General features: G+C 48.8%; 1 protein-coding gene and 1 long non-coding RNA gene across 2 annotated transcripts in view; one reads left to right on the top strand and one right to left on the bottom strand.

Annotated features, from left to right (window-relative positions):
• The window catches only part of DSCAML1 (DS cell adhesion molecule like 1), a 363815-nt gene that overhangs the window by 25714 nt on the left and 316597 nt on the right, over positions 1 to 21504 (top strand).
• On the bottom strand, positions 12285 to 21088 carry LOC116556224. The gene is made up of 2 exons (XR_004270891.1): positions 20477 to 21088; positions 12285 to 14038 (listed from the first exon to the last, which is right to left on the bottom strand). It is a non-coding gene; the product is annotated as an uncharacterized LOC116556224 (long non-coding RNA).

Genomic DNA, 21504 nt, shown 5'->3' on the forward strand with positions numbered 1-21504 from the left:
ACCAGTGAACGAAACAGCCATCCTAACAAGAACGCTTTGTTGGGTGCTGGCTCTGTTTTTGGCTCTGTAGGAGACACAAAGACTGTCCTAAACTGGGAATTTAGGATTCAGCTCATGTTGTCGGCTCTGATGGACAGGAATGGATAATCTCAACACAACAAACAAATGTGATCTTGGTTTGGCTTTGGAATGCAGATTCAATTTATTAATTACATTTCACTCAGGCTGCCACGAAGGTCACTTCTTTGGCTCCCATGAATCTACACCAACTTGAATGGGAGATGAGCACGGAGCGAAGAGGTGGTGCTGGAAACCGGTTTGGACCACATGTGGGCTATGAGCATGTGGACTCACTGACTGTGAGAGCTGGAAAGGGCCCTGGAGACCATGTCATTCAGCCTTTGCATATATGGATAAAGAAACCCAGGCCTAGACCAATGCTCTCTCCTGCCATCTTCTCTCCTCTCTGCTGCTCACTCTCAGAGCACATGATTTTAACTACTCATGGGGCACCTTTGTATTTCACTACAGGTACCAGATATTTTTCTTCCTTTGTCTGTCTGAAGCCTATGCATCTTTCAAAGTCTGGTTCAAATACTACTTTTTCCGTGATGTCTTTCCTGGATTTCTGCTAAGAAGGGATTTAAAAGTCACTCAGATTAATCCACTCTAAGGGGCTCCTTTTCTGAACCCCCTCTGAACTTTATTGGTTCCTTGCTCAAGACACTAATCATATTTTGTCCTGTAATTTTTTTTAAAGTCTGATAACACAGACTTTTTATGGTATTACAGGAATGTATAATTATCAGGGACAGGATTCATATTTAATTCAGACCTCTCTTCTCTCCAGTGATTAATGGTGATGACAGAATGACAGTCTCTCCCCTACTGAACCATCCTGTAGAATGGAGGATACCGGGAGATCTGACTTGCCTAAGGTCACGTGGCAAATCAATGGCATTACCAGGGTCTAAGCCTGGTTGTCCTTCATCTCCATAACGCCAAGTTGCTTCTGTGGGTTCCTCTTGTGATTCTCTGCTGTTCAGATGTAGAATTGGGGACCTAAGCCCTCAACTCCTTATGAATCTGGAGAAAAGTGGCTGGGATTGTCAGCCTGTGCTAATGGGAAATAGATGACAGATCCGAGGCAATTCAACAAAAGGGGACTGGACCCCTGCTGGGTGCCAGGCACATTGCCAAGTCTTGCAGAGGAGTCCAGGTTGACCATGATTTGTTCCTTTCCTGGCTTCTGTCTTGGGACTATAGTGTCTTCTCACAAAGAGGAGAATACCACAGGAGCCATGATTCCTTCTGTTGATGGCTACATAGTAAGGCATGCTGAAGGAGACAGGGCCCCAAGTCAGGCCCTGGAGTCTGTGCTGAGAAAGCACTTTGGGTGGAGGTGACAGTGTAGCCACAGGGAAGTGGGCAGTGAGAGGGTGGGATGATCTGGGAATGTGGCTGGAGGGTAGGAAGTGGAGAGAAACCTGAGAGGTCACTGAGCCATTTAACTCATGAAGGTACTGCCTGGTTCTGGGGAAAAAGAATAAAGTACAACATGAAATAATGACTAATATTTATTAATCATTATTCCTAGCATTTAACTATTTAGCATGTTTCACCTGCTCAACAATCTGAAGACCAGGGGAGTTTTATTCCCTCATTTTGCAGATGGGCAAGCTGAGGCACAAAGATGCTAAGTAAATTGCTTAAAGTTAGTAAGTGGTGGAGCCACACTTAAATTTATGCATTCAGACTCTATCATCTGTGCTCCTAAGTGCTGTGCTATATTATCTGTATGAATTAACATACAGTATCCCTCTCTGTCTCTCTCTCTCTCTGTCTCTCTCTCTAAGATAGATAGATAGATAGATAGATAGATAGATAGATAGATAGACACACACCACCATGTCTGGCTAATTTCTGTATTTTTAGTAGAGACAGGTTTTAAAACTCTGGCAAATCAAAAAGAAAAAGACAACCCAACAGAAAGCTGGGCAACAGTTATGAGCAGACAGTTCACAGAAGATGTAGTGGGACGTGGTAGAAAGAAGGCAGGCTGTGGAGTCTGCTAATCTTAATTGGTGACCTCGAGCAAATTATTTTCAAAGTCTCAGTTTATACATCCATCAAATGGGAACGATTAAACCTGTTGCACATAGAATCCCTGAAATGAAAAATGGGACTCTGAGGAGACTCAGATTCCTGGATGGGAAAGGAGTCGCCTAAATGCATCAGAGAAATTGCCCATCTAGCTTCATGCGGTTGTCCAACCTTAGACCTCATCTGCCTCGCCCTGTCTTCTCCTTCATCTGGCATCATCTCTCGCCACTCCCACCTGTGCTACCCTTTCTGGGTGCTGGGCTAGAGGAGGTAAGCTAGGGGCTGCAGCCACCCTAGGAGTGGTGGTCCTGGAGTCACAGATGGAGAGTGGATCCACCTAAAGATGGTCTTGAGGAAGCTACAAAGGACTGGGCAAGATGGATCACCACCATCATGTTTTTATCTCAAAGATTCCTTGATAATAACTGAGTAGAAGGAGAGAAACAAAGCGCCTGGGCTGTCATATCAGTCTCTGTATCCACTAGCACCTTGCAGGATACCTGGTAAACATTTTCTGCTGCGGGAAGGAATGGAGGTGCATTTTGGTACCAACGTAGTAAAGATCAACCCCACAAACTGCTATGGTCTAACTTGCTCCAAGTGCTCAAGCCCTAGTCCGGTAATAACTATTGTCTCTCAAACAACATAGTTCATAGAGTGCTTTCAGATGATGTCACTGGCTTCTCACAATAGTCCTCGTTACCTCGCCCCTTTTACAGGTGAGGACCGAGATGCAGTGTGGCTTAGTGACTTGTGCAGGCAGAAGAGGAGTGAGAGAGGAGGCAATAGACATGTTTTAGTCCATAGGCGTATGTAGGGCCCCACAGCAGGCTCCTGCCATGTCATCTCATTTAATGATGCTTGGAACCCTCAGAGGGAAACAGCTACTCCCATTCTTAGGTGTAAAGAAAATGAGATTCAGAGAGGCCGAGCGATTTGCTCCATGTCACACAGCTTCCAAGTGGCAAGGCCTGGGCATGGACCAGAGCTTCTGTCCCCAAAGTCCAAGCTGCTTCTTTGTTAACAGTTACTCCAGGCAGACAGCTGTCCTAGGGACTCCCAGCAATCACTGTTTGCCTCATCAAGGCAGTCACAGAGCAGAAAAGGCAGCTGACCCTTAATTTTGCTGTTGTTTGTTTATTGTTTGCTTTGGTGAGAAAGGGAGCCTCAGACTCAGACATCTTGTATTCTTCCTTGAAGTGTGGAGAAAATCCTACCTTCCAAAGCTATTAAGCACACAACTTTTCAGGTTAGTGATTAGAAGAGAGTGCTCGGAGGCAGCCATGGGGTCCTCCCCCGAAACTGAAACGATAATCATAGTGGCAAGAATGGTTGGTAGGAAAATAAGTGATCAGTTACTGAGCTCGTCTATGATAAGTGCTTTTCCCCATCATTTTATTTCATCTTCACAGGTGCCCTATGTGGTCGGTGTTACTATTATTCCCACTTTGCAGGTGTGGCTGAGGCACAGAGAGGTCCGCCTTCCCAAGGCCATAGCCTGAGGAAATGACGAGGCAGAATCTGAGCCCAGGGCAGTTTGATTTCAGCTCTTGGAGATGGCTTGGGCCACTTCTCCATCTGTGCCTTGCAGCCGGCATCACCTTCAGTTTGTATGGTGCTCTCTGGCTTATAAAGCCCATTCGCCGACATCATCTTATGGAATCCTCCCAAACACATCTGTGGGAGACACAGGTTTAAAAGAATCATTTAAAGACAAGGAAATCAAGGCTTGGGGAGATGGAAGGACCTGCCCAAGGTCACACAGCCAGGGAGGGATACACCGGAACTCTGGTTTTGATGCCTATACCCCAGGAGCTCTCAAAGCCCCCGCTCCCGGAGAGCATGCCCGCAGCCCCCTAGAACTCCTTCCAATATCCCAGCAGGCGGGCTGCTCTGCGCTTGCACGCCAGTTGGTTGGTTCCAGAACCATCAGCCGCACTCCTCAGTCAAGCAGAAATGTCTCGTGTTCACAGGTGCCTCTGGCGGCGTGTGCATGTGTCATGTTTTGCTTTTCCATTTAGTTCATGGCAGGCGCTGCATTTCCAGAGCACCCCCTGGGTGAATTTCAGCAGATTTAAGGCAATTGCAGGCAAACGCTCTGCCCCGGGATCACACCACGGCGGTGGACACAGAGCAAGCAGCACTGTTTGGTTAAGTTGGTACCACTGAAAGTTACCCTGAAATCAGAGCAGAATTCTTTATAGAAGGTTATCCTACACATAAATCATCGTTAGACTACCTCATTTTTGTTTAATGCCTACCTAACTGTGCTGTAGTCTAAAAATGTGTGTTTAGTGAAGTCAAGGGTTGCAGGGAAATTACAGGGTTTTCAAAAATCCATTTGCTTTGCTGGTGTTCACATCAGAATCAATCTTGCCTTTAGTTCTCAATCTCATTGCAAACATGCAGTATTGCTCGCCGAATTCTGGCATTTAATGTAGGGTAGCATTTATTCAGAAGAAGCCAACGGTGCTTACAGAATGGTAGAGCTATGTATAGATGGCACTTCCTGCCAAGCCTGTGATTTTGAACTCTGTTGTGTATCAGTGAGAGCCAGAGCTGGTGGAGATGGTGCTGTGGTTCTGAGCGGGGCCTGTGCTGAGCAGCAGTGGGAGGGGTGGTCTGCGTCTGCAATGTCTGAAGCCTCACTGCCTACGAGCACATAGTAGGCACCCAGACAACGCTCGTCAAATGTCTAGGGGAGGGCATAGCCAGGAGGGTGACTGATCCTTTAGATTAAGTTGTAAACGGGATGGATGAGAATGAAGGGGGGGTGCGGTTGTACCTGTTTCCGTGGCTGCTGGAAAAAAGCCACCATTTGCTCCCCTTCTGCCCTAAAGAAGCAAGGCTGGCTTGGAGCCTCTTTTATGTTGGAGCCGAAGCTATGTAGAGAAGCAAAAACCTGTGGACTCTGGCCTCACAGGGACCTGGGTTCCAACCCTGACCCTGCTCCCAACTTGTCTTCTGACCCTGGGCAAGGTCTTTACCTTTCTAAGCTGCACTTCTTTCAGTTGTGAGGATTCAGAATCAGGTACTTTATTTTTCTGCAGAGAGAAAATATCATTTTCCATAGATAGAATATAGTTTTCTGTATAGATCTGTTTTCTACATATAGTTTCTCTATGTGTAGGTTTTTAATATTTCCTTGGGCTAGACAGACGCATGTCCACAAGCTGTCCCAGGTCTCCATGAGGAGTGAGATTGCAGGTGTGATCATAGGTATGAGCATTTAGGAGACACTGCTGTCCTTACAGAGAGGGCCATGGGCTTATGTGGCCTTCAGGGCTGGGGGCCTGAGAGCAGGATGGGGAGGAGCCCAACCCTCGTGGTGGGCCAGAGAGGCAGGGATGCCCTTAGTGTCACCTCACAAGGTCAAAGCCCAAGCCTCCGATTCTGCTCTTGGCTTTTGTGGTCCACCTGGCTTCTTGCTGTGGGCAGAAGCCTCTGGAATTTAAACACGGGTCTCTACAGCGGCCAAGCTCGACTTTCAGAGTGGAATGCCAAGCTGGTTGGAACCAGGCACAGATCTTCTGCATCCCAATATAGGGGGCCGGAGGGGTCCTGGGCCTGGAAGAAGGCCTCTAAGATTGAAGTGTTTCCTCTCACCCCCGGGAGACTTCTCTTCACTTCTGGCTCAGAGTAGTTTGGGGCTCAAAGTATGTCTGAATGCCCAAGGCTTTAGGGTCACAGGCTCTGCCAGAATCCTGAAGAAACTGCTGAGAAGCAGACAACTGAGTGGGAGAAGGGACTGTGGAAGTGGGTGGCCATTGGTGTGGGTGGAATCTGGAGCTCTGCCAGGTGTGGAATGAGCTTCATTTTATGTGGGAGTCTGGGGGCTTCTCTGAGATTTTGTAATGAAGGAGTCCCTTCTAAGAGTGTGTGGCTGGGGTCCCTCTTCACCAGCCCTCATAGTGGGACACAGAAAGGGAAAAGATTTGCATTGAGAATGTTCCAGAACCTGTCGCTACTGCCCAAGCCTAGGAAAACCATTTTGCAAAGCCTGATAGAATGCGATTGTACCCTCAGGGACTGCACCCAGGAAAGGACACAAAACTGCAGCTTCTGGCTCTGTCAGCCTGTAGCTGTACCAGCCATAGCTGACATCGATGTCATCCCCTAAATCTATCTAAACGCCTATGTTGGCATAAGCAACAATCCGTTGATTGAGTTTTTGGTTCATTATTTAATTTAGCAAATGTTTTCTGAGTGCTTCCTGTGTGCATGATGGATGCTGTGTTATGTAGACAGTGATTCCCAGGGGTCTTTGCTTAAGGATCTCAAGGGATTTGGAGAAATTCCTCTTCCCACGCACCAAAGAAACTAATTTTAATTAAAATATATATGCATGCATGTGTATAAATAGCATGCATGATGTAATTTGTACATATTGAATAGGTACATATTTGTATTCACACACTCACGCACACACTCATCTTTTTTCACCCGTGGAAAGGGGAGGGAGGCTTACCTGTGTAGATGACTCCAGCAGCATCCCAGAGAAGGGACCTAAGAAAGACACATTGGTGTTTTGAATTTTAGGGACAGCCTTGGATGAACCACCACTTAATGAGCCCTGTTAGAGGTAAGAAGGGTCAGCAGAGGTGTGGAAACTTTTGAGGGCACCGTGCCAGCCTTCCGTGTCTAACAGGCAAGATGAGTGTGGGACACAGGTGACTCCCACCACAAGGCAATAACACAACACACAGGAGTGCAGTGAGGGTGCAGGAAAGGAATCAAACCCTCAGGAGGCTGAGAGATGGGGACACCCATCTTTTATTAGAAAAGGTGCTCTGTAGGAAATGGCACCTCTCTCTGGGTCCTGGAGAAGGGGTCTGTTTTAGCAGGCTGAGCTCCCGCAGAAGAGAGTGTTCTACACCTGTCAGCTCTCAACTTTAGAGTCCCCTGGGGGAGCTTTCAAAAATCACCGGTGTCCAGGCCCAATCCCAGAACAATTAGATCAGGATCCTTGGCAGTGAAACGCAGGCATCTGGATTTGTTAAAGCTCCCTGTGAGATCCCAGCGGGCAGTGAAGGAGGCCATGCCAGTGAACTCCTGGAGAGCTGAAAACAATGGGCTGCTCTTGGGGGGAAAGCAGCCTGGCTGGGCTCAGGATACATCAGGGGCAGGATATAATTGATGCTGCTTGAGTTGTATGTAATCAAAGGGCCATGGGGAGCCAGTGAAGATTTTGAGTGGGGCATGGTTTGGAAGAAATCTTAGGGGTTGGTCTTCAGTAATCAAGGATGTTTCCAGAAAAGCGGAGGTCATCTCTGGCTTCAGCCTCTTGGAGTCCATGTCTGCCCTTGAATTTGCCAGGATTTATCACTGGGCATCCTTCAGAGCTGCCTCTGTCACACACCCCACACTCCCGTCTTACTCCTGTGCCCCTCCTCAGGGTGCTGGCCCTAACCCTGGGCACCGGCAAGGCGAATGTGGGAGCTCGCCAGAGAGGCCTGTGGGAGGAAGGACCCTCACATGACGTACCCAGAGTTTAAGTAATGTGGGGATCTAAAGCAAACTCAATAGCCTCTCGCGTTTTATAAAATAACAGTAAGTCAAATTTGTATCATGCTTTTATGTTTACTGCATATTTTCATATATATCAAATTATTATTATTATCATTATGATTTTTGAGACAGAGTCTTACTCTGTCGCCCAGGCTGGAGTGCAGTGGTGCAATCTCAGCTCACTGTAACCCCCTCCTGGGTTCAAGCAATTCTCCTGCCTCAGCCTTCAGAGTAGCTGGGATTACAGGCGGCCGCCACCACACTCGACTAATTTTTGTAATTTTAGTAGAGATGGAGTTTCACCATGTTGGCCAGGCTGCTCTCAAACTCCTAACCTCAAGTGATCCACCCACCTCCGCCTCCCAAAGTGCTGGGATGACAGGCGCGAGCCACAAGCCACACCCTGCCCGTATATATTAAATTTGACTCTCATCATGATTCTGTGTCTCATGGGAACAATTACCCCCGCTTACAGATGAGCAAACAAAGGCCAGAGGCAATGACTTTACCTCTGCAATTCCTTCCAGATTCAGGAAAGGAAAAAAACAACATATTGACAGCAGGAAGCAGGCACCAGGGGCAGCATTTAATCAGCTTCTGGACTGCGGACCAGACACTATGCCAGGCACTGCCACAGAAGTAACCTCACATTTTAAAGACAGAGTGTTTTATCTGTTTCCTCATGGTCTGTAGCCCATGATGAGTGGGAAAACCCTTGGTCCGACTGGCAGACCAGAACCAGATAAATAAAACAATCACTCCGTGTCTGCTATACGGACTTATCTACTGTGACAGGTGGTGCCATCACTCTGTTCAGATGAGGAAACTGGGGGTCAGAGAAATGTCTTGCCCAAGGCCAAGTAGCAGAGTGCGAGTGGAGGTGAGGTCCTGCCGTATGGACTGAGCCGGTGCTGTACTAGTCGTTGTGCGGAATTTGCAGGGAGAATAGAACAGCACTCGCCATGTGCCAGGCATTGTATGCATAGCTTGATGTAACTGACTCTTTTAGTCTTCCCAATATCATTATTTGAATTGTTATCATCCCCACCTTCTTGTGTTTTCTCTTTTATAGGCAGGGTCTGGCTCTATCACCCAGGCTGGCGTGCATAGTCTCAGCTCACTGCAGCCTCCATCTCCCATGCCCAGTGATCCTCCTGCCTCAGCATCCCTAGTAGCTGGGACTGTAGGCACACGCCACCACACTCAGCTATGTTTTCAATTTTCTGTAGGGACTGGATCTCACTATGTTGCCCAGGCTGGTCTCAAACTCCTCAGCTACAGTGATCCTCCCACCTCGGGCTTCCAAAGCACTGAGATTACAGGCATGAGCCACCATGCCCAGCCATCATTCCCATTGTACAGATGAAAAATAATGAAGCACAGAGAGGTGCAGTAACTTGCTGAAGGTCACACAGCTAGTAAGAATAAAATGGGGACCCAATCCCAAGCCATGTGGCATCAGAGCCCACTGTCTGTCTCTAGACCATCACATCTGGGGCTTCCTGGTTTTTGGTTCCAGGGTCTTCCACTGGACTGAACTCTCTGTAGGAGGAGGAAGGGAAGAACACAAAAGGCAGGCCTCAGTCTGGGGGCCAGGTATCCAGAGCTCAGGCCCTGGTCTGAGCACGTCCTGCTGTGAGGCCTCCTCTGGGGGCTGGGTGTCCTGGTGTGAGGCCTCCTCTGGGGGCTGGGTGTCCAGGTGTGAGGCCTCCTCTGGAAGGTGAATCCAGGTGTGAGGCCTCACCTGGGGGCTGGGTGTCCAGGTATGAGGTCTCCTTGGTTGGCTGTGTGTCCAAGTGTGAGGCTTCATTTTATTGGGTGAGTGTCCAGGTATGAGACCCCCCTGTAGAGGCCAGGTATCTAGGTGTGACCTCTTTATGCCCCTCTCTCCTTTGGGTCATTTTTCTAATAGCCCCTGGCTATCCTAGAGTGTGGTAGGGATAGAGCTAGAAAAATGGAAAGGGCATGGTTCTAGTTCCGGCTTGGCCCCTAAATAGTGTTACGACCTCTCTCTGGATGTCAGTTTCCTCATCTGTAAGTGAAAGGGCTGGAATAGATGATCTCTTAGGTCTCTTCCAGATTGGCTCAGTTTAACAAACTGTACTGAGCCCATGTGTCCTGCATTACTCTGGGCACTGGGCTATGGTGACCCGTGCCCTTCAGGGGAGAGAGATAAGAAAGAGCCCCAAAATGGAAATTCCTTAAAGAAACTCACACATGTGCACAAAGAGACATGGACAGGAAAAGTTACTGTAGCCACGTTTGTGATAGCAAAAAAAATTGGAAACCAATATTGATAAATTAAATCTGTTACGGTCACACAATGAAATGCTATGCTTCAGGAGAAGTGCATGAGCCAGGGCTTTACAAATCAGCGTGGACACCTCATGAAGAAAATGCTGAATAGAAAAAAGCAAATTGCAGAAGGATACCATACATTATGGTACCATTTGTACAAAGTTTGAAAACATGCAAAACAGTCCTCTGTATTGTTTCTGGATGCATACATATGTAGCAAGAGTATAAAAACATGCATGGAAATGATAAACACCATATTCAGGGTAGAGCTTACCTCTGAGGAGGAGGCAATGGTCTGGTGGAGGGAAATACAACTGTTTTCAGAATGTCTTCTTTCTTAAAATGTTTCTTCTAAAAACGATCCGAAGAGAATATGCCAAAAGAAACATGAGTCTCTCTCCATTATTTTTATGCTTTTCTGTATGCATGATATGTTTCATCAGAAAACAGACCATTTCCACACTAGGTGCAAAGTTCTAGGAGGGCAGAGGTGGGCTTTGCATCCAGCTATGATAGTCTAGGGCAGGGGAACTGGGAGTGCGGAGTTAGGAGGTTGTTGGTGACAGTGAGGTCTGGGGGCTGATTCTGGAGTGATTGTTGATGGAGATGGGAGGGGCCGGGTGCTCAGCCATGCCCTCTGTGCCCTATTTATCTCCTGCCGCCTCTTCCAGGGCTACCTTGAGCAGGGCGTGGGGCTCTCAACTGTTGTAAAATAACAATTAAAAGTGGTATAAATACAGGAGGAGAAGAAATGTGTCTGCCACAGGATCCTGTTGTAATCTGTTTCCCAGTTTAATGAGGGCCTGGAGACTCAGCATGAGGCCACTGAAAATTAAGAATACTGGGAGTATTTATGGGGCTGTGAGGCCTTCTTGTTCTGCTGCTCCCTGTGGCTGGGGGTGCAGGAGTGTTCCGGCAGCCTTTGGTCCTTCCACCCAGAGGGGTAGTCAGTCAGTGTCTGCAGCCTGTAGAAAAGAGAGTGGTCCCACTGAGCAGGGAAAAGTGATTTGGGGATGGGTGGCCTTGAGAGGCCTAGATGATCACCCCCATGGAGAGGCCTACTTCCAGCTCCAGCTCACGTTACAAGAGAAAGTTGGGAGTCGAGGTCACAGTGAACACGGAAACCTGAGAGAGAAAGGTGATCCCCTACCTGCCTTCCAGCCCTGGGGATGGGGGCCTCCCTTGGGGCCTGGAGAACAGAGGGTGTCCTGGGCAGAGGGTGGGGAAGGGTCGCCAGCTGCTGCCTTCTTGCTTTGACTTTTAGAAGCACCTAGTTTTGCTCCGACATACCCTGAAACAATGCTCTCCCCTGTTCTGCCCCTCCTCTATTTCCCCCTCCCTCTTACACACCCAAGTTCCCAGGTGGCACACGCAAGTGGTAGAATTGGTTTGTCAGGGCTACAACGGACCTTGGAAATCATGGAGCCGAATGCCCTGGGTATTTCTTACAGATGCCACTTGTAGCCTTAATGGGACCAGGGACCTGGATCTCAAGAAGCATCCTGCTGCAGGGTGAGGGAGTCTGTCTCATTCTCAACAGGGTAGATTTGTACTGGGACCCTCTAAGGTCTGGAAGTATCGCCAGAGTGTACAAAGATGACAGAATTGCTTAATGTGCATATCAGTGTGTGTGTTTGCAAGATGGAGTTGCTACCTTGTTTATCATGGGTAGGCATGTAACAGACGAGCGATGTATCTGGTCTCCTCTTCCATGGAGGAGTACTGTTTGTAGGGAAACCTTGAGGAGATTTTGGCAAGCAAATGTATAGTTGGGGATGCTCACACACTACTCATGCAAGTAGGTCCCAGCACACCTTTTCTGGAAAGCATTTGGCAATATGTATCTGAAGTCTCAGATGTCCATGTCCGTAGGGCTCTCTCGCTAGCAGATAACCAAAGATGATAGTAAAGAATTCTGCTAACTGCAATGTTATTTACAACTCTGAAAATTCAAAACTATGCAATAAACAGGGGAGTGATTAAATAACTTAGGGTACAATAATACAAGGAAATATTTTTAATGCATTTTTAACCTACAGAGAAAAAGATCCTAATATGATGTTAGGTGGAAAAATAACTGTGTGTGTGTGTGTGTCTCTGTGTGTGTGTGTCTGTGTGTGTGTCTGTGTGTGTGTCTGTTGTGTGTGTGTCTGTGTGTGTGTGTCTGTGTGTGTGTGTCTGTCTGTGTGTGTGTCTGTGTGTGTGTGTCTGTGTGTGTGTGTCTGTGTGTGTGTGTGTCTGTTGTGTGTGTGTCTGTGTGTGTGTGTGTGTGTATGTGTGTGTGTCTGTGTGTGTGTGTAGTAGGCTCCTAACTGGTTAAAAATTCATATGCTATACACATCTTATAGAAGGCTATCTTTTTTATTGGTATATACTATTTTACATATGTATGGGGTACATGCGATATTACATTGCATTACACATAGAATGTGTCATGGTCAAGGCAGCGTGTTGGGAATATCCAGCACCACCTGAGGGTTTATCATTTCTATTGTGTTGGGATCCTAGATGGATATCTTGAAAGAAATACTTGAAGGCTATTAGTGATTGTCATGATTATTTCTAGATAGTAGTGTTAGAGATGACTTCTGGCATCTTCTCCATAGTTTTCTAAATTGTCAAATATGTGTTAAGAAGATTAGATATGAAGTAGTTTTGAACACCAAAAAGTCATATTTAAGTGTGGGTAACTCAGTAAAGTAGCTGCTACTTTTGCCTTTTTGCTTTTTATGAGAGTCCTCTGAAGTTCCTTCTTATATGGAACTAAAATCTGCTTTTCTGAGATTCTACCCGTAGGTCCTCCTCCTGCCAATTCCCCAGCCCGAGCTTCCACAGAAGTCTCCCTCTGTCCCTCTGCGCCTTCAGTTCTTGAGGACACTGCTCATCCTCTTCTGTCCCCTACACTCCACCCCAGCTTCCCATCCTTCAGGCCAAAGCAACCTCATTTCTGCAGCAATCCCACCTAGGATTCATCAGATCTGAGTTCGTCCAGGGAGCTACCTTTGGACGTGCCCTGTTGTGTCAAGGTCTTTCTCAGAGTGAGTGCCCCACACCACGGTGCTGTGAACAGAGGGAACAGTGAACCCATCGCCCCCTCCTTGGTCTGAACGTGCTGTTTCCACCAGCACCATCTGGGACCAGGTTTTTTGTCAGCCACCTCCTGGTGTTGGCAGCTTCTGATCACTGGCTTTTAGTAGCTCTGGGCCCTTTACCTAAATTTCTCAACTTTCTCATTTCCAAAATAAGAATCATAATAATTTTCTACAATCCAGATAGCAATAGAAAGGCCTCTGCCTCTTAAGAGCTACAAAAATTGTCTCTAGTCTTAATTAAGTCCTGGAAATGTCCCATGTGCTTCCCAAGATGTCTGCAAGTTCGCAGGAAGATTTGTGTTCCCACAGTAGTCGCTGGCTCTGGCTCCCAACTCTGCCGAATTCTGCTTCCTTGTTCTGTGTTTCACGGATGCTTCTCTGTCTCCACCCTGGTGCTGACTTAATTTTCCCCTTAGCCTCCTTCCTGATTTTTCCCAAAATCCCACCATCACAAAGACATATCATGCAGACCTTCCCAAAGTTTCTTTGGGAGGCCTGATAATGTGGATCACAGAAAGGCGTCCCTGCCCCTGAGAGTCCACTGGGCACCTGCCATGTTGACTGACCTTCCTCCCTGTCCCCAAATCTGAACTGGGGGTGCCAGTCTGGCCTCTGTGCCCCAGAGAAAAGGGCCCTGAGCCACTTTTTTCTTTTCCACATCCCAAGTTAATCTTCCTACCAGAGAGAATTCAGAGGGTCTTTTAGATCCTTCACACAATTTCAGGGAGTGTGTTGATGTGTGTTTCACATTTAATCATAAGAAAACTCATGGCAGTAAGCTTCTGCCTCTTTTCTTCTGTTGGGGTTACCTGAGAGTAGGACCTTCTTTCTCCCAGGACAAAGGACCTTTGCTGCTGATGGTAGTGGGCGTGGCAGGAACTCCAGAGGAGCTGGTGGCTGTAGTCTCAGCGGGAGGGGTGCAAGTGCAAAGTCTCATCTCAATGAAGTGGCGGGCGGGCGGGGGGACACACCCTCCTCTGTCCACAGCCAGGTGCTTCTTTATTTCCATGGTGTCAGCCCCAACACCCAGAGGTCCCCTGTGGGTGGAGAAAACTGATCATCTGATTTTGTGACTCCATCAAAAGGAAAGATCAGACTTTCTTACAAAGGTGAAAAAACAGAACCAAGAATCCTTTAAAGTGGTTCCTTTTTGCATTTCTGACTTGACTCTGTAATTTGATTATAGTCAAGAGGAGATGTTGTCTGCATAGAATTCCTGAGCAAGTGGGAATCTTCCCAAGGAAGGAAGCTCTGGGGTAGGAAAGGGGGTACAAGACCAAGGAGACAGGGGACAGGGACGGAGTCTTGGCTGGGTCTCTCCTTGTGCAGGTGACTTAACTCTCAGAACTCCATCTAGAAAATGCAGACGTCGATAGAAAATTATTTCACAAGTGTTATCTCCTTGCGTCGCCTCAGCCAGAAGCCTGGATGAGCTTCTAACATTTCCCCGACAGAGCCATGGCCTTCCTTAGGGGAAGTTCCTTAAACACTGTCTTCCATCATAAACTCGCATTCACGTAATTCAGGTTCCCTGTCCCTGGTCTTAGGAGTGTTTCTATTTTCTTGCAAGTCCTGGACAAATCTTTAGGGGATCCATAGAAAAGGAGGAATTAAACCCAAGTGCTGTCTAGTGGCTTCCAGTAGAAATCACTGAAAGGTGAAGAACTGTTTTCTCAGACTACAGATGCCAGAGCTGCGTGCCTTGGGGCAGTGCTTCCCAAATGTTTTCACCTGTCAGCACAAGCAGGACAAAAACAATATTGATTCATGGCACTGGGGCAAAAGGAGAAAGTTGTCTGTGGCCGGGGTAACCAGTTTTCCGTGGATGGGGAGGGATCTGCCTGCCCCAGGTCCTGCCCTGGCTTATCCCAGGCTGGGGATCTCAGCACAGGGGTGAAGTTAGGAGAAGGCTGTGGGTCACACAGAAGGCAGGTAGGCAGGCTGGGAGGGAAGCACCCGTAAGTAGGTGAGGGGATCAGTTTGGAAGCTGTGATTTTCTATGGCCAAGGAGGCAGCTTGGCACTGAAGAAGGTCCCAGCAACTTCCCGACAGCCTTTTTTGTGTTTCCCCTCCTCCTTCCCCATATGACTCCCTCCTGAAGGGATTTTAATTATAAAGTCGCTGTTTCAAGAATAGCTAAAATGGGGTGAGCCAGTTAGCTGTCACCTTTAGCTTTCAAATCCTTGCTGCTTCTCCTGGTGGTGAAGGACCCTCACTGCCTGTGGTCCTTCCCTCGCCTTCTCTCTATGACAGTGCATGTGCCGATTCAGCTCTCCTTTCTCCCACCCAACCCCCCATCACCCCTGTGCTTCCCCACTGCACCCTCCCAATCTGAGCCCTGAGTCCTGCCCTGCGATATAGTCATAGCTCAGGTGACAGTCAGGAGAAGCTTCCTCTCTCAAGGAGAACTTTCGACATAAAGGTGTGGAAGATCAAGGAGCAATGGCTGTTGAGGGAAAGGGTGAGGGAGACAGAGTGACAGCAGTGAGTTGAATTAATTCCCTGGTGTCGGATTTAATGAAGGGCTGCCTTCTGTGCTGCCTCAGAAAGGCACATCATGGAGTGATTGGTGCTGGATGCACACACAGCTCCAATTAAGAGTTTCTGCATCTCACAGGGGCAGGGTGTCTTTGAATCTCTAGACTGTGGGGGCTTTCTACCCCCCTCCCCACTCCAGGCTTGCTCAGCCCTGATCCAAAAGTCAGGGATCTCTGCTCCTCTTAAAGGGAAAGGACCCCGGGATCTTTTTTAGCTGCCTCTGCGTGTCCCTGGTGGCCCTATTTGCTCCCTTCTCCCTTACTTGACCTCTGGTAAGGCCCAAGCCTCTCCTTTGCAAACAATGCCTGCTTCACCTTGTCCCCAGGATTGAATCCTAGAATCACAGAGGCTTAGAATTAGGAGGAGACCTTAGTGACAACCTAGTCCAGAGTTGCATAGTAGCAACAGCATGAGAACTAGAACCAGGGCCTCTAGAACAATCTCTCTGGCCTCCTGTCGAGGTTCTGGCAGCATGCAGCATGAGTGACAGCCGTGTCTAAGACCTGCAGTCTGGGTACTGGAGACAAGCCCTTCTAAGTCACAGGTCTCAGCTGCCAATTCAAGGCGATTCTCATTACCATGACTGAATCGTGGCAACTTAGCCACGCATCACACCTGACAATCAACTAAAGTGCGCCTACATCAGCTCATGTTATACTCAGTGTTTAAAGGCCACAGAGATATTATTACCCTGAGGTTGCTATTCCTGCTCAGCCACGAATATGTGACCTTGTGAAACTTTTGGTGCTTAATTTCTCAAATCTCCTTTTCTCATTTAAAAATTGAGAATAATAACACTTCTAGCCCAGGTTGATAGCAGAGCAGACCCTCATTTCATAAGTGAAGCATAAGGCTCTGAGGTTAAGCGACATGCCCCAAACATAGCAGGAACAAAGAGCAAAGGGAGAAGAAGGAGGCAGGTCTCAGCCCCAGGCCGGTGCTGTGTTCACACCGCCTCTTACTAAAATGATGCTGCCCTTATTCCTCTCCTTCGTGGCCATCATTTATTGAGCCTTTACTCAATGCACTTTCTTTGTGCACGATGCTAATTACGCTGTAGACTTCACAACATCTAACCCCAACAGCAGCCCTGGGAGGTGCATTTTAAATGTATTTCCATTTACCATTCAAGGAAACAGAGGCTTAGAGAGGTTACATTCCCTGAGGTTGGGAGCTAATAAGCGGCTTAGGCAGGACTGGCAGCCAGGTCTGTCTACCCTCCAAGCCCGTGCAGTTACTTGCTGTGTCCCCACCACTCCTGTGCTCCCACCCCTGCCACCATCCTGGGGCCACAGCTCCCCTCAGACAGCCAGGAGCAAAGTGGTAGGACAGACCTAGAGACTGGTTCTTGCTGGCTCACTGGGCACTCCTGTGCCCAGCTCTGTGCTGGGAGAGCCTGCTCCGTGGTCCTGGGTGTCCTCACTTCACCACAGGGTCCTCGTGCTGCAATCTCATCCGTGAAATTAGAATTTAAGAGGTTTCCCAATGGTGACAGAAAGAGCCTTCTTTTCCCTCATTTTCGGACTGGAAAACTGAGGTCCAGAGAGGAAACAGGTCTCAGCAGAATCCCACAGAGCCTTTAGTCAAGGGCAGCATCCGGGCTCCAGACCCATCATTTCCCCAGGGCACCCTGCTGAACAGGTCCAGGTTCCAACCAACCACCAAAAAAGATATTGTTGGCTGATGCTGCCTGAAAGACATCTTTGTCCAGCGACCTGCTAATACCCCATTCTGCAAAGTGCGCTGGCCTGGAGGAGTTCTGGATTAAGCTTCTTAGGGGATCTAGCAACCTCTCCTGCCCTCCAGGGCTCTCTCTTAACTCACCTTTGAGTAAAATGATGTGCTGTGAGATACACTTAAAATCGTATGTTCCCCAGCCCCTTCCCTCTTTATTGGTGGGATTATTAATGAGACCCCAACATGAGTCACCAGAGTAAATAAACAAATTGTCGTTCCACCCTGTAGGCTTTGGCTGACAAAGCTCTCCCCTCCTTGTTCAGCTAGGGCTTTAATAATGAGCCACTCTCAGCTTTTACAGGCATTGAGTTCAGTTCCCTGAGGCTTCCGTGAAAGAAGTCTCCTAGAATCGGGGCTCCTATCTCCCCTACCCGGGAATTGGGACTTTTAACAGAAATGAGAAGGCTTGTTCTAGGGAAAGAGATCCTGCCTTCTGCAGTATACCCTGAAACATAGAAGTGACACACACACACAGAGCTGAGGTTTGTGAATTGGTGGTGTTAAATAACTATTAGGTCAATAATGCCCTTTATGAAAAACCTTTTAACAAATTACATCCATTGGTAATTAGCCCCTATGAGAATCTCAGCCTGGGAAAGCCCTGATGAAAATTGGATCCAGACACAGACCTGGTGTGGGGAGCTGAGTCTCTCACTTTTCCAGGAAAATCTCTTTCTCTGCTCAACTCCACTTAGGAGAGGGCAGAACCAAGGCTTTGGGTCAATATCTGCAACTCCTGTTGCCTTGACCTTGACCAAGGACACCTTGCCTTTTGCCTCCTGAGCCTCCATTTCTGTCCCCAGGTGGCTTCCTGGGTTACTGGGGAGGCTGTGGGTTTCAGGACATGTAGCTGGCTCGGTGGCTGCAGACACAGCTTGGCAGTAAGAGCATCACTGAAAGATGAGCACTTTCCTCTGCTTGCCCAAGGCTTCCCAAAGAGCTGGTGCCTTCTCTTGCCTGCCTTCCTGCCCAAGCCCCGAGATGGTGCCCAGGCATGTTACAGAGAGAAGTAGCATGAGAGGGGTGAGAAACTGTCTGAAATAATTCCATCCTTCCCTGGAGACTTGGCGTGAATTTTATCTAATCACCATGGCAACAGATAAAAAAAAAAAGAAAAAAGGTGTGAGCGTATCGCCTTTGCTGTGATAATTCAGATTTATATATTCAGATCAGATTGGAGTTGGAGATTTTTTTTTTAAGGGAGCAGATGCAGCAGAAGGTGTGACTGCAAATAATGTAGCACAAATGTTTGATGATCCTGCCCTTTAAGAAGTGGAACGCAGTTTCCTGCAGTTTTTCCAGAATATAATTATTCCATCAAACCCATTGCAATGAGGACTCATTACGGGCCCGGATAATGCAGAGTCACGTCCGTGCCAACAACACGCCTGCGCACACACAAACACACACAAACACGCATGCATAGGCAGCCCCAGCCCCCGCCCTCTGCCTCTGGCTGCCCCCCAATGGAAACCTCAGAAAGCCAGCCCCCCCCCCAAAAAAAGTATGAGGCCTGGGTAAAGAGCCTGGGAAGACTATGACCCGAGGGCAAGATGGAGACAGCTCAGGCTTCACAGCTGGGGCAGGGTGGTGGGACTCCCTCCCTCTGCCATCCCACCCATGGAAACCTACTTCGATTTGTAGAGCGTAAGCCCTTGGAGGGCAGGGGCTAGGGCTGGATGGTCCTGGTGTACAGTCTCTGTCCAACCTGAGTGATTCATTCAGTTATTTTCTTAAACTATGTGATTCTGCCTGTTTGCTCAAGGTCACACAGCAGTTAATGGCACCTTCTGATCTGAACCAGTCTTCTGACTCCCAAGCCGGAGGTCATTCCCCTAGAGGCTTCACTTTGGGATTAGAATAAGCACAGAGGCCTGCACTCTGTTTCTTATATCCCCGCCTTGGGCGCCCAGGGAAGGCTGGCATGCGCACAGCAGCCATGTGCTTGGCAGGGAGCAGACGCACCCGGGAGCCATTCCATCCACATTCATTGGGTGTCGTTTATCCTTCTCTGCCCAACACGTGTCCCTGCAGGTACAGCCTTTGAGGAGTGGATACGTTTTCCAGGTCCCTTGCTCTCAAGCCTTTGGAAGTTCTTCTAGATGTGATCACCTTCACAACTGACTGTCTCGGGCGTGTGCTCTCAATTCCTCCCATTCTGCTAAAGGGGCAACAGTCTCCCTAATCTGGGTCCGACAAAGACACAGGTGTCTTTACCTGCATATCCCCACTTGGTCAGGAGTAGGGGCAATGCCAGGGCATGTAGCATGCAGGCTGGGGACAGAGCCCCTGAGCACAAGGCCTTCAGTCCTGCCCTCAACTCCTTGCTAGAGGGTGAGATATCCCTCATTCTCTCTCTTCCAGCACACATGCCCCTTTACTCAACATTTCCCGAGTGAGAGCTGCAACCCAGAAAGGCTACACAGCCTGGGAGGACCAATCAAGAACAAGAACGTGGGCCATCCAACTTCTAGAGTGCCTTTTGTCACCCAGATCAAATCCTAATGTGGGAAATAGTGCTTGGACCAAGACTTGTCACCCTTACATTTCCATGTTTGCTGGTCACAGTCTCCACTGGCAGATTGGGCTTCTGGTATTTTTAAGAACAAGAGCTCAAGTCTGCACAGCCCTGCAGTTATCTGTTCTAACGGAGGTCCCGTTCCCTGCCTTCCCGTGCTTTGGGTCTCATGCCAGGATGCCCAGGCAGAGCTCCTGCCGACCTGCACCGCCTGCGATTCAGCTCAGTACAACTGTGTTGGTTCTGGCCCATTAGGAAACCTCCACTGCCCCTGCCTGCCAGGCTGGGCTCATCTGTGCTCTGGGCCTCAGCATCTTGCCAAGGATCCAGATCACCAGCTGTCCACTTCCCAGCAGATGGGCTGGTTCTGAAGACTCAGGTCTGCTGGTCGCCTGGTGCTGTTGTCTGCTGCCTTCTCAGCAGCATGCTCATAAAGCTCCTTTTGCAATCATTTACCTGAGATCTCTGTGCTAACAGACAGGGAATGTTAGAGGCACGGAGCAGGTCATAGCCTCTCACCCTAGCCCTAGCCCTGCCTTCTGTGTCAATAGCGTTGGCCTTCACCTCCCATGAGGAAAGAAAGCTGCTTCTGGGAGGAAAGCTCATTCCCCTGTACATGCCGCCCTCTGAATGGGGAGAGGCAGGCAGCAGATTGTTTATGTATGGTGTGTAATTTATTTACCTGGGAAGGCACAGCTCCACCACAGCATCTGGTTTCCAGCATGTTTCTAAACCCTTGTCCCAGCTCAAGCCCCATCTGGCTGGGACGAGACCCAGGAACCAGGGCAGAGGGGGCTGGAGGAGGAGCTGGTGGTTCTGGGCTGAATCCTTTCTTCTTCTGCATCCTCTCTGGAAATGAAGGTGTTCCACCTGCACAGGAGAAAGTCAAGGACGACCTCAGAGCCTCTCCCTGGGAGCCTACCAGGCCAGGCAAGGCGAGTGTGTTAAGGGTGGGCTGTGGGCCATGGGACCGCAGAGCCGACTGGAGCCTTATCCGTCAAGCTCTGGGAGGCTGCTCAGCCAGCTCAGCCCAGCAACTGGGCCTGGCCAGTGGGGCCTCTCTATCTTGCTCCTAGCAGCCCTGCCTCTCCTGCTCCCTCCCTGGGAGTCAGCCAGTCCTGATAGACATGTGCAGAGAAAGAGTAGGTAACACAGGTCCTTCTCGGTCTCCCAGGCTCCTGCACACATTGGCTGGGCTGGCTACATGCAGCACTAGCAGCCTGGAGTCCCAGCCCTCCCCTCCTCAATCCTCATCTCCAAAGTGGATTGCAGGCAAAAGAGGACTGGAGGTTTGCCTTCCACACCTGCTGGAACTTGTGGTCCATGCCTCATGATGGTGCATTCATGTACCATCCCAGGAGAGCAAGGGCTGATGCAAAAGCTGATGGAACTGGGCTGTGTGGCTGAAGGTGGAAAGATGTGGGAGACATAATTCCTGCCTTCTCCCAGTGCCTAAGGTGCCATCGGACGGAAAAGGAGCAGGCTTATTGTATGAGGCTCCAAGAGGCAGGACAAGGACCAGTGGGTGAAAATGACGGGGAATACAGCTGGCTCGGTGTCAGTGTGACTTTTCTAATGGTCATCAGTGGCTTGGATTCCCTCGTGAGGTAGTGAGCTCACCATTATGGAGTGTGTCCAGGGCAGGGAGAGAGAATAATTAGTTACCATTTATTCAGTACCTACTAAGTGCCAGGTGTTCTTGCTCTGTCT

This window comes from Sapajus apella, unplaced genomic scaffold, assembly GCF_009761245.1.
Source record: "Sapajus apella isolate SASKATOON/1434 unplaced genomic scaffold, GSC_monkey_1.0 scaffold16, whole genome shotgun sequence".
NCBI classification, from domain to species: Eukaryota; Metazoa; Chordata; class Mammalia; order Primates; family Cebidae; genus Sapajus; species Sapajus apella.